Source organism: Acinonyx jubatus, chromosome B1, assembly GCF_027475565.1.
Source record: "Acinonyx jubatus isolate Ajub_Pintada_27869175 chromosome B1, VMU_Ajub_asm_v1.0, whole genome shotgun sequence".
In the NCBI taxonomy this organism is placed as follows: Eukaryota; Metazoa; Chordata; class Mammalia; order Carnivora; family Felidae; genus Acinonyx; species Acinonyx jubatus.
Genome location: NC_069382.1, coordinates 97,090,504 through 97,101,420, shown reverse-complemented (window position 1 = coordinate 97,101,420; position 10,917 = coordinate 97,090,504).

The following is a 10,917-nucleotide window of genomic DNA, read 5'->3' as shown; positions in this document are numbered from 1 at the left end:
TTTAAATTTGTTAAGAGGTGCTTTATGACCAAGAGTATGGTATACTTTAGCAAATGCCATGTGAGCTTGAGGTTTTTCAACCGTCATTGGATGGAGGATTCTGTAAATGTCAATTTGATGACATTGACTGATAATGCTGTCCAGGTAAACTACATCATTCATGTTTTTATGCTTCTGGGATCTACCAATCACTCAGAGAGGAGTGGTGAAGACACCAACCACAATATTTGTTCGTCTGTTGTCGCCTTCAGTTATATTAGTTGTTGCTTCACAGAGTTTGATGTTTTGTTGTTAAGTACACACATGTTTAAGACTGTGATATCTCCTTGGGTTGTGCTTGTCATCATCCCTACTAATTTTCCTTGTTCTGAGGTCTGCTCTTTCTGGAATAATATAGGTATTCTGGTTTTCTTATAATCAGTGTTAACATAGTATATACTTTTTCCCCATCCTTTAACTTTAATCCTTCTGAGTTTTTATATTTAGAATGGGTTTCCTGTACACAGCATATCATTTTATTCACTGTGGCAACCTATGTCTCTTAATTGGCACATTTAGACCATTATCACTTAAAGTGATTACTGATATAGTTGGAGTAATATCTACCAGGTATGTAACTTTTTAATATTCCTTACATTTGTTCTTTGTTTATTTCCCCCCTCTTTTTTCTGCTTTCCCTGGATTTTATTGAATATGTTAATTATTTGAGTTTTCTCTCCTTTCTTAGCATATTGACTGTACCACTTTGAAACATGTTTAAATTTCCTTAGAGTTTGAAATATATATTTTAAATTAATCTAAGTACTTCCAAGTAATACTATACCACTCTATGTGTAACATGGGTGTTCACAGTTTCTCCCTCCTTCCCTTGTGACATTTCTGTCACTCATTTCATTATCTATACGCTATAATCACCGAATAAATTGTTAGTATTATTACCATAAACAGTTATATTTAGATCTATTAAATAAGAAAAATAAAATGTTTTATTTTCATTCACTCTTTCCTTCTCCAACATTTTTCTCTATGTAGATCTGTGTTCCTGACTTACATTATTTTCTCTCTCCTTAAAGAACTTCTTTTAATATTTCCTGCAGGGCAGGCCTGTTGGGGGTGAATTTCTTCAGTTGTGGGGTGTGTGTGTGTGTGTGTGTGTGTGTGTGTGTGGTGTATATACATAAGAGAGACAGAGAAATGGAAAGTGTTTATGCTCTTTTTAAGGATATCCTTCTGAAGAATAATTTCACTGGGTATAGAATTCTACATGCTTCTTTGTTTCTTTCTTTCTTTCTTTCTTTGTTTCTTTCTTTCTTTCTTTAAATAATTTTAGTACTTCACTCTCCTCCTCTTGTTTTTGTGATTTCTGATGTGAAGTCCATAGTAATTCTTTTTTTCCCCCCTTAATAGATGAGTTATTTCTCCTTCCTCCCTTTGGCTTCTTTAAAGATTTGCTTCATTTTCTTTGGTTTTCTATAGTGTGAATATATGTGTAGGTATGGTTTTAGTTTGTTGATTTGTTTGTTTTGTGTTTATCCTGTGTTATTCTCTGAGATTCCTGGATCTGTAGTCTGGTGTCTGGTATTAATTTTGAAGATGTTTTGTCCATTATTACTTCAAATTATTTCTTCTATTCCACATTGTCTCACTTCTTCTGGTATTCCTAATACATACATATTAATTTTTAGAATGTGCCAAGTTCTTGGAGTTTCTGTTCTTTTTTTTCCTTTTTATGCTTTGCATTTAAGTTTGGGAGGTTTCTATTGACCTATGTTTAAGCTCACTGAATTCTCCTCAAATTGTGTCCATACTGATGAGAGCTTTAAAGATATTCTTCATTTGTGTTACAATGCTTTTTATTTCTGGCATTTACTTTTGAACTTTCTTAGAATTTCCACCTGTCTGTTTACTTTAATTATCTCTTCTTTAATATGGACATATTTTTCAATTTGATCACTTAGTGTGTAGTTCATAGTTACCTTATATTCTCTTTCTGATAATTCCAAAATTTGTGTCATACCTGAGTCTGGTATTGATGCTTGCTTTATCTCTTTGTATTTTTTTCTTGACTTTTGGCATGCCTTGTAGTTTTGTGTTGAATGTGAGTCATCTTGCATTGGGGAATAGAAACTGAGTTAAATAGGTCTTTAGTGTGAGCATGTATGCTAATCTGGGTAGAAGTTGGGAAGTGATTAATGTCTGCTGTGGCTATAGGTGCCAGTGGCTTTAAATTCCTCTGATGTTATTATTTTTGTCCCCCTTCTTCACTTTGGGCTTTCCTAAGTACTCCTTCTTTAGGTTACCTCTGCATCTTATAGCTCTTTCAACTATATTCTGCTGTCATTATACTGGAATCTGGTGGGTGGTGATAAGATGTGAGACAGGGGAACGATCTTATCATCTTATGATTAAATCTTGATCTTTTAGTGAGCCTCTAATTCTGGGATAAGACCTTAATGTTTTTTCTATAGTTGTTTAGCATCCCCCCATCACCTTAGGTTAGACAGGAAGGCAAGAGTTTGCTGGAGTTGGAAAAATTCCCTTCCTCTATCTGGAATAAGGCTTTGGGTAAAATCTTTTCCTCTTGAAAAGCAGGCCTTTGTTATGGAGAATAATCTAGGAAGATTTCACAGTGATTTCTCTTCCCCCCTTCTAGCCAAAGTCACAAGGTCAGAGATCTTATATGTTCCCTGCAAGAACCTGGAAATAAAACCTGTGAAAATATGGAGGTCATCTAAGACTGCAGCCTCCCAGAGCTTCTTACTCTCGCACTGGTCCTCACTCAGCCTCAAGCGATTCTTCATAATTACCAGTTAAGCATCCTTAGTAGTTTAAGGCTTCTGCAGCTTCTGCTACAGGTAAACAGAATTTGGATGTGGCTCTAGATTTGCCAGTCTCCAGATTTCAGTCTGGAGACTTAAGTCTCCTTGTAATCTTAGTCTCTGATGCATCCGATAAAAGTCATTGATTTTCAGTCTGTTCTCCCTTTTCTTGTAGTCACAGGACTGACAACTTACAAGCTCTTTATACATTGGAGTTTACACTGGAATTCTGTAGCAGCAATGCATTTACTATGGTGCTCATCACTCTTCTTTTTACAAGACAGCATCTTCTCTATGAGTTTATCACATATAGAAGGTTTCCATGGAGAAAAGCTGACTGCATAGGGTCTTCTAATTTAAGTTTGTCAAACAAACGAGAGTGCACATCCCATTACTGTGAAGCATTTTAATTTCAAAAAGCTGAATATCTTTTCATATAGTACTGTAGCCTCTAGGTTTAGGAGCTGTGCTGTTTCAACTCTCCATGGATAAATAAATACTTAACAACTATGTTTATGGTTCCATCTGCATTTTGCAAATGTTCTATACATATCTAGTTGACCTGAGTTGAAATCAACCAATTGTTGGTGAAAGACAGAAATATCAAACCCCGTCATGAACATTATCCCAGATGGGTAATTATCACTCTACATGTAAACTGAAATATGCCATTTTGATAAAGTCCATATGAATGTTATTCCAAACCACATTAACGAAGAGCTACAAAATGGCTACACATAGATGCCAGGTAACGTCTCTGCAAAAAGAGAGTATTCCAGATAGAAGTGTCTGTAAGAAGTATGTGTGACATTTGTTTATTGCTAGAGCAAAGATCCAGTCTTCGTTACAAGGCAAGCAATTTTGAGAATAGAGGGCAGCTCTATTTTTGGAGCTGTGTGTGGAGTTCTGGTTTTCATGTCCTCTGTTACGATATTCTCTTGACTGCCAGATCATTTGCACACAGAACTTGTAGACAAGCTCCAGAAAATAGTTCAAAACATGTATTTCCAACAAAGAAATTAAATGATCTGTGTCACCAATTTCATTCATCCTTAGCATCCGTTTTTCCAGTTGACCTATGGTACACCTCATCTTGATGCCGTTAATACAGAGATGTTGGCACTGGACTATCCTGGCCTAACAGCTTGTTTGGCTGCGGGGCAGGCTTGGTTTCCACCCACTTTCTACTGCCATCCCATTTGATATGAATTACTTTTAATTAACAAAATTATTTTAAAAAATGAACAAAGTTGAGGGAAGGACGTATTGAATTCATCAACAAATATGCAGCAGGATGTTGTAATTAAGTCTTTACTTGGAGCCTAAAGACTGTGTTACAATATTGAAATTGATATTACTTCTACTCTCTGCTTTCTAGCCTGAAATAATAATACTCATAAATATTACTGTACCGTTAACTCTAAAGTGCCATGCAAACCCAGGATATTATCCCCTTCCAATGCTTTAGTACTTAAAAAACTTACAACAGAGCTTTTTTCTTTCTCAAATGTTTTAATTAGAAAAAAAATAGTCCTCATTGCAAAAAACAGAGAAAAAAGATATTCATGAGTTTAAACAATGAAATACAGCTACTGCTTTGTGAGTTTTGTTCTTATGGAATGTTGTTGGCAGACTCTAGGGTGGCCCTCATTATCCATGATCCCTGGTGTTTTGTCTGATACGTTTCCCTCTAGTGTGGGTGGGACTTTGGAATTGTTTTTCATTAATAGAATGTGGCAAAGGTGACATGACGTACTTACTAGCCTGGGTGTATATATTACAAATACTCTAACCCATTTTACTAGGAGATTCTCTCTTGCTGCATTTGAAGCAAGCAACCATACTGTGAGCTGCCATGTGGAGGACACGTGGCAAGAAGCTGAACGTGGCCTCTGGCCCCCATCTGGCAAACTAGAAGGGACTGAATTCTACCAACGATACTGTAAGTTAGAAGTTGGTCCTCTCACAGTCGAGCCTCAGATGAAATCACCACTGGCTGACACTTCAACTGTAGCTTTGTGAGACCCTAAGCTAAGCCGTGCCCAGACTCCGGATCCAGAGAAACTGTGAGGTAATACATGTGTGCTATTTTAAGCCACTAAGTTTTCAGCACTATTATTAAACAGCAGTGGATAAATAACACACTGAGTTTTATGTTCTTTTTATTTTTGTTAAATTTTTTTTAACATTTATTCATTTTTGAGAGGGAGAGAGACAGAGCGCGAATGGGCGAGAGGCAGCGAGAGAGGGAGACATAGAATCCGAAGCAGGCTCCAGGCTCTGGTCTGTCACCACATAGCGCAACACAGAGTTCAAACCCACCAACCGCGAGATCAAGACCTGAGCCAAAGTCAGATGCTTAACTAACTGAGCCACCCAGGTGCCCCTCATTCAGCCTTCTTAATAGCATCAATTTGATATCTTCAGTTATGAAATTATATGATAAATGTAATCAACAAAAAGGGATGAAAAACAAAGAGACAGATTTTACCATTTGCATGACTTAGTCTACAATAAGGTAATAATGCATCCAGCAAGAGGAAAAGGTGAAGCACAAGTTATTGAAGCAAAGATACTTATTTCAAATCAGTGTTCTTTTAGGAAAATCCTTTAAAAAAGAAAGAAAAAATCAACACATGACAGACATACTGTGGATCAGAGAGTTTGGACCATCCCTTTAATATATTTGATACAAACTTATTGCTATCTATCTCCAGACTAAAAGGCAACAAAACATTTTCATAAAATATTATTCATATTTAATAATATCTAATAATTTAATATTAGATTACCCAAAGAACCTGGTGATAAAACTGTAGAGTAGTATTTTGGTTGCTTGCAATATATTAATATTCAGTGACTTATTTGCTTTTACTGAAAGTGTTAACGTTAGAATTTCTTCAAATGTATTTTTTTTATTTGGAGACAATACAACTTTTAATTTTTCCGAATATTTGCTTATGCTTTGCTATGACTACATACATAGGCTTCTGTTCAACTGTACATGGTTTATTGTTTCCTTGGAACTAAATTTTATTAATATGTTATCCTGTCTGAATCTACCTCATTGGGATTTATTCAAATTTATTTAAAAAGATATGTCATTAATATTTCATTTCACACAACCATATTATGGTGTTTGAATTTGTTTACCTGTAAATATTTCAATGTATTTATTTTATATTATTTTTTCTTGTTTTGCTCCAATTTTTATGGAAATTTACTATAAATTTTGAAATTCTACTTGTGAAAATATGTGGTGCTGTTTTTAAATGAATGAAACTGTTCCCCATTCTATAAAAATTGGAATTATATTTTCAACTTTTCCCTTTTATAGGAAGGTTTAACAGTATTTAATTTTTATCTAGAAGCTTTTCTAATTAAATTGAAGTATATCTCATACTCTGGGCAGATGGTAATCAACTTACAGTTACCACATGAGCTGATTTCTGTTATTTTAAAAATAAAGAAGTCAGTTGTGGAACATTTAAATGACTGACACTTAACCCTATAGACAGTAGGAAACAGAGTCAAGATTAGGTCCAAAGATTGTGAGATTCTTAAAATTCACCTTTACTTAAAAGCAAAAGTTCAGAGTCTTAGCTACAACAATATCTTATTTGTGATTATTTATACCATTTTGGCTTAACATTGTTTTATAAATATTAAACTCTCACTTTTTCTTTGTTTGCTTTTTCAGAAACCTTTCCTTAGTATAACCATATGTAAGTATTAGAACTGAGAAGTAGTTTACTTTCCATGCTTTCCTTACTTTGTATTTACTGTTTCCTTGTGTCTTGTTGTGAGTTCATGGGTGGGGTGGAAAGGAAGAGGTTAATATGTTCTTCCATTCCAAAATTACTACCCACAATCAAAATCATAGCTTAGTTTCTTCTCAAAACACATGTTTGCCATTTTTAATCACAGACTCAGTGATTAAGAATGGAATGAAAAGGAGACATGACTAAGGAGCAGTTCAAATAAACAAAGAATTAAGATGTTGTGATATGTTTATAAAGACTAGAGACATCTGGAATATTCCAACTCAATAGTACAGATAATGCACTGTTTCTTTTAATAAGAGCTTTGAGTACCATAAAATATCAAAATGCTTAAGTATTACTGCATTATGCTTCTTTTGTCTTCTAGTTTATGCCAAGTTCTGAGTTTTTTCTCTATTCCAATGTGTATTGTGTTCACTACTTCTGACTCATGAGATTTGAATCTTCTTTATTAAAGAGAATCTTTGTTGTGTTTAAACAATATCATGTTAATCAAATCTTGATGAATTAGTTATGCTTGTCTTTAGTTACAACTATTCACGTAGACCACTCTTCATTCAAAAGGAAGATATGTGATGTTAAATAGGAGGTAAATATTCTGATACCATAGAATTTTTCTTTTATTTTGAAAAGAAATGAAAGTGAAATAGTTATCATCACCTGTGATTGTATCAGTCAAGTCCCAGTTGTAGGAACTGTTAGGCAGTCTAGCTGTTTCAAGAAAGACATTTAAAGAATGAGTTCCTTTCAGAATTATTGTGATGGTGATAGAAACAGAAATGTCCCACCATAGGCATTATGACTTCTGCCACATGAATTAGCAATGTGGAACAATTAGCCATGTGGATTTAGCCATGTGGAACAATTAATTTCACCAGAACACCAAAGTACATGTGATTCAGGGGTTAGGAATTAGTGGCAGCTACAAATGATATGAGTGTTGCTTCTCAATACACACAAATTAGACACTGGCATACCAGTGTGGATATGCATCTATGGCTGTGCTGGCTGGCAAAGAAAGAGCTAAAGCAAAATGAAGATGGCTGTTGTATATGTTTACCTAACAAATTCCATGTGTATGTATTTAAATAGAGGAACACTGTGTGAAGAACCATGGGTAAGACAGTATCTGAAAAAAGGCTTCTGGAAATGCATACTAAAGGTAGGCTGGACAGTTTGAATGGAAGGTGAATGTCAAGTTATAACACCCATCATAGAGTTTTGAGTTTTTGTTTTTTCTTATTTGTCATACTGATCAATATCCTCTTCTGAGACCCCTGGGTTTATCTGTGAATACCACCCTTTACCACATTTTAGAAAACAACATTTTAGACTGTAACATTAAAACAATTTATTATTGCTTTTTGAAATTTTATTTATTTTAACTTTTAGGCATCCTACATGGGATGGAATTTAACAGAACAGACATTCGTTGGATACGATATGAATTCTAGGCATCGTGCTAGATTCAGAGAAAACAAAATTATTTATTTTCCCTGGCCCTTCGGTATTATTCCAATTGATACAACATAATGAAGACACAGATGTAGAAGGAAGAGCAGAAAGAAGAAACTAGAATTAAAGTTTTATGAGCACTTATTTAGTCTCTGCTTAAAGGAAAGAATTACAAATTTAAAAGAAAGGTAGGTGTTTATAAAGAAAAATAAATAGATTAAACAACTATAGCAGTAACAACCAAAAAAAAAAATGAGACCCTTGTTGATTAATGCAACAAACATGAATAATTTCAACAAAAGGGAAACAAATAGCTAATATTTAAAATTTAATAGCAGTGCCTGGGTGGCTCAGTTGGTTAAGCGTCCAACTTCAGTTCAGGTCCGTGGGATTGAGCCCCATGTTGGGCTCTATGCTGACGGTTCAGAGCCTGGAGCCTGCTTCAGATTTTGTGTCTGTCTCTGCCCGTCTCCCGCTTGCGCTCTGTCTGTCTCTCTCTCAAAAATAAATAAACATTAAAACATTTAAAAAATAATAAAATAAAATGTAATAAAATACATGTTACAGGAAAACACCCCTTTTTACCCCTTAAATGGATCAGGATTTAAGGTGTGTTATATTCAAATGTATTTGTTTCTTGTTTGGTGGAAGGAGAATTCTGATATACTTTGGTTTTGATTAAAAACTGGTACATCATTTTGGAAAGCAACTTGGCAATAAGTAATAAGTTTAGATTCTTTTAAAATTTCTTTAATTTGACTAAACATGGTAGAAGTTGTATCTATTTTACTCACCTCTGCATTCTCTATAGCTCATGAAGTATTTGACATACAGTTATTTTTCAATAAATTTTTCTGGATGAATGAATGACAATTATCAAAGCATAAATTTTAATAGCAAAATAACCTAAAATACCCTGAATATCAATATTAAAGGAACAACTAATAATTTCTGGCCTATTCATATGGCAAAATGTTATTCATCCAATAAAATAATATGTGTATAAAATTATTATAATGGCAAGGAAATGCTCATCAAGCAATCATATAACATAAAGTAGTCTTATAGTAGTTGACATTTCATTTTCTCAAATAATTTTTTAATTTATTTATTTATTTTGAGAGAGAGAGAGAGAGAGCTTGAGCACAAGTGGGAGAGGGGCAGAGAGAGGGAGAGAAAGAATCCCCAGCAGGCTCCGTACTGTTAGCAATGAGCCCTACCCAGAGCTCAATCACACAAACCACGAGATCATAACCTGAGTTGGTATCAAGAGTCCCATGCTTAATGGCTGAGCCACCCAGGCACCCCACAAATCAATTTAAAATAGAAAATATGCTAATATGTTAGCTGTGGTTCAAGGTTACTTGTGTTCTTAGAATCAGGTCTTCCGGGGGTGCTTGGGTGGCTCAATAGGTTGAGCGTGGGACTTCGACTCAAGTCATGATCTTGTGGTTTGTGGGTTTGGGCCCTGCGTCGGGCAACGTGCTGACAGCTCAGAGCCCGGAGCCTGCTTCGGACTCTGTGTCTCCCTCTCTCTCTGCCCCTCCCCAGCTCATGCTCTGTCTCTTCCTCTCTCTCAAAATTAATATATAAAAACAATTAAAAATTAAAAAAAAAGAATCTGCTCTTCTGAAGGGACTCTCCTAATTCTCCATTCACCTGTTAATTCAGTGTTGTTTAGTATTTTCAAAATATTTCATACGTTAAAAATCTAGACCTAGAGTGATTATCATATCATTCCACTTAACATTTCTTTGGCATGACAAATATATAAATTATATATAAGTTAAAGACATCCATTCTCTTTATTCTCATTATATTCTAGCATGAAATTCAATGCCAGATTCATTTAAGTATTGATACAATGTTTTGATTATTGCCCATATTCATATATTTTTAGTTTGAGATAAATTGATATTTATACCTGTGAAGGTAAAATATGACCAACACTTGACATATTATATATTTCAACAGAAGGGTAAATTGTCACAAGCAGTTGTTGGACTGACTGGTTTCTCCAAATTATGGTATGTAATTACTAGTTTGTGGCAAATGCCACAATATTGAGAAACCTAGTCTCACATTTAGTATAAGCAATTTCCATTCCAGCGGGTTTGCTCACAAACTCACATGTACTATATTATGAAGGATTTTAAAGCTAACCCTTCATTTTGTTTCTCCCATAAGTGTGATGTTAAAAAATATGATTTTAGTTTCCATCATGTAGTTTCAGATTTATTTACATACACGGTGGTTCCACATAATCTTTGGAAATTGAACACTGGCCAGAATAAAAAAAAATGATGAATAAACATATATATTATATATGTGTGTGTGTGTGCGCACACGTGTGTGTAAATTAACGACATACAGATAATGGAAAAAGAAACCTAAGTACCAAATAATACGGGCCAAAAAAGTTTTATAAAAGACTAAAGAGGATAAATGTTTAGGAAAAAAATAACTTTTGTCTTTACCCTGTGTTGCCTAGAGACAATTACTGCCTATTTCTCTACAGAAATTGGCAGCAACAGCCTAGGCATCAGGGTCCTCATGAAATAAGTACAGATTGACCACTTGCCTGTAGGCACTGAATATCCTCTCCTGTCTCTAAAAATCCACAGTGCTGTGGATTGTAGTTTAGGGAGATTGTCTCTTCCCAATCATACTACACCTCACAGCTTAAAATTCAAGACTACAAAAGGTCAGAAGTTAAAAAGAAAAAAGTGCAGTTGATATAAAACAGACATAGAAATTTTGAATCATATTTAAAATATTGACTATATATATACATATATATATACATACACATACATACACACACACATATATGTATAAAAAAAGATTACAAATGGGAACAA